The 2,677-nt window shown below is 66.4% G+C and overlaps 1 protein-coding gene across 6 annotated transcripts in view; it reads right to left on the bottom strand.

Annotated features, from left to right (window-relative positions):
• Positions 1 to 2,677, bottom strand: part of RXRA (retinoid X receptor alpha) — a 66,410-nt gene that overhangs the window by 22,426 nt on the left and 41,307 nt on the right. The gene's annotated exons all lie outside the window — the stretch shown is intronic.

Raw genomic sequence — 2,677 nt, 5'->3', positions numbered from 1 at the left:
AGCAGGCATCCCAACAAGAAGAGGGATCTGATGGGCTATGGACACTAGGAGAGCCAGGAAGGCTTCCTGAGAGAAGTGGTCATGAGACTGGAGGAGGTAAAACAGCGGTAATGGCTCAGGCAGAGGAAACAGCAGGATCCTGACGCAGAACGGGCGCTGTGCTGGTGGAGAGCCAGGGCACGGGGCACAGCTGGAGCCTCACAAGCCCCGTCACACCGACAGACGTCTGACCCCGTGCCAGGATCTGCTGGGATCTGGAGCCTGCCCGGCCCAGCTAGCCTACCATGAGGCCTGTCGATCTGCCCTGGAAAGTGGCCCTGCCCGGGAGACCGGTGGCCAAGTGCTCAGATGGGCAGGGTGACACACCTGTACCTGGGTCCCGCTCGCAGCCTGGGCACAGGCTGGGACAGCCACCTCCTACAGGGCCAGCATGAGGCAGCCATGGGGCAGGGAACCCGCTGTCTCCTGGGGACACCTCCCTCTGCCCGCCTCCGGCCTGCCCAGATTTGCCTTTCTCAGCCGCCCCTCCCCTTAAGACTCCCTGCAGCCAGGCAGGTGGGCGAGACGGGGCGGCACAGGGCGAGTCGCGGCTGTTCACACTACCTCTGCCATGTGCATGGTGCCCACACAGGCCTCGGGCGCCTCCTCCCCTCCTGCTCCCGCAGCCCAGCAGCGCACTGGGACACTTCCCTTGTGCCATTTTGCAGAGTGGTGCCCAAGAGAGTGGATGGCACAGCAGAAAAGCAGGTCCCCGAAGCCACTCTCCACTCCTACAGCCCACGCCCCAACCCCAGCGAAGGCTCCACACACTCCGGACCCCGTCAGGGCTGAGACACGTGTGCACCGCGTCCTTCGCTGCGACACCCTGCAGGCAGCCGGCGGGCAGACCACGGCTCCTCCCCTCCTCTGTCGGACACCCGTGAACAAGCCTTTCTGGGGGCCCTGACCACCCCGCCCTCCAGCTAACAGTGTCGCAGGCAGGATGAGGACAGTGGGGAGCCTCAGGCACCAGCCCTCCGTGCCCAGCTGCAATGGCCGGTACCCCCCTCAGGCTCTGCAGACCCGCCTGCCGTGCTCTCTGGGCCCAGGGTGTGGGGCTCCCGCTGCCCGGCGCGAGGCATCTCGGTTCTGCCTGCCTTCTCTGCTTCCCTCGGCGCTGAGGGCCTTGCATTGACTGCTTCTTCAGGTGGGGGCCCAGACAGGCCCACGCTGGGCCCTGCTCTTGAGGGTGGGCCCTGCATCCTGGGACTGGCTGGGGAAGGGGGCCCCCGCCACATGGCAAGACTCAAGGACAGGAGCTGTCCGCCACGCCCTCAGTGCCCGGGCCAGCATTTCTGCGAGCCTGGAGCTCCTGGGAAATCTGACACAGGTGTCGGGGGCCGGGCGGGAGCCCAGCACTGGCGGACAGATGGCAAGGCACCCCAGGCTGCAAGAGGCTGCCCGGTCCCCTTCTCCTCCGGCGGATACTCATCCATTCAGGGCAGGGCTACTCCGCTGCCACCCTCCCTGACACGGACGACATGGCCTTGGGGCCCTGAGAGCCCCCCCCAGGGACACCAAGCAGCCACTCCGGGCAGAAGGCGTTGCACAGGATGACCCAGCCAGTGTGACTCCGAACTCACGCTCCTGAGCCCTGAAAGCTGCGGGCTCTGGAGTCAGACTGCCAGGGCCCAGGCCGCCTCGCTTCCCGCAGACATCGCGGCCCTCCAGGCCTCTGTGCCTTGCCCTCGTCTGTCCCATAGGCAGTGCCTGCTCCAGGAGGGCCCCATAAGGCAATCCCTGCTCACGGGAGGCCTCCAGGTGCTCAGAGCTTCGTCTTCAGGAGCCTCCTGCGCCCCCCCCACCCCCGTTCCCGACCACCTGGTCCAGTTCTGGGACTTCTTCCTGCTCAGTGGACCCAGGCACAGGGAGCCCAGGGAGGGCGGCCCCACACATGGGCTACCCTGGTCCCAGGAGCCGGTGTCAGGGGACTCCTCAGCAACTGCCTCCTCTGCAGGGTGGCCGGGAATTAATTAGCGAGCGTTTTGTGAAGCACTCTGCGCCGTGCAGGGCCCCAGTGCCCTGAGCGGCATCATTATAACACGACCGTGTTATTTACAGAGCTGGGGGGCAGGGGTGGGCGGGCAGGATGCTGTCAGTTCCATCACCTCCGATGTAGCCCGCTGGCTTGTTCCACCGGCGCCGGGAGCCTGGGGCGGGAGTGTCTGCAGACACCGGCCTCATTACTCTCCTCCAGCCCTCCAGGTCGCGCCTGCAGGCTGGCGGGGGCGACAGGGGCGTCCAGCAAAACCCGCAGACTAAGCTCGGCCTTGACTCTCACTCTGGCCCGGCCCCCAACTTTAGAAGTCCCGCTGGCATGGGACTGGGGACCGTTTCCGGGGGGAGGGTGTCTAGAGCCCGAGGGCACCCAAGCCCTGAGGTAGCCTCCACTGCCCTCCCTGGGCCCTTCCCGGTCAGCCTCTGAGACAGGCAGGACTGAGTTCTCCAGGACACACTACCTCACGGCTTCTTCTCAGGGCTGGGGTGACAGAGACCTGGGGGCGGTCCTGCCAGGGCCATGCAGCTCAAAGGCCATGGCCCTTCTGCCCTCAAGGGGGTAAAGTCTGGACAAGGCGCCCGACCCGAGGACGGCGCAGGCCTGCCCCTGCCAGTGGCTGGCCCCGCACAGCGCACCCTA

This window comes from Tupaia chinensis, unplaced genomic scaffold (assembly GCF_000334495.1).
Source record: "Tupaia chinensis unplaced genomic scaffold, TupChi_1.0 Scaffold143845_1, whole genome shotgun sequence".
Lineage (NCBI taxonomy): Eukaryota > Metazoa > Chordata > Mammalia > Scandentia > Tupaiidae > Tupaia > Tupaia belangeri.
This window is presented reverse-complemented; position numbering and strand designations above follow the sequence as displayed.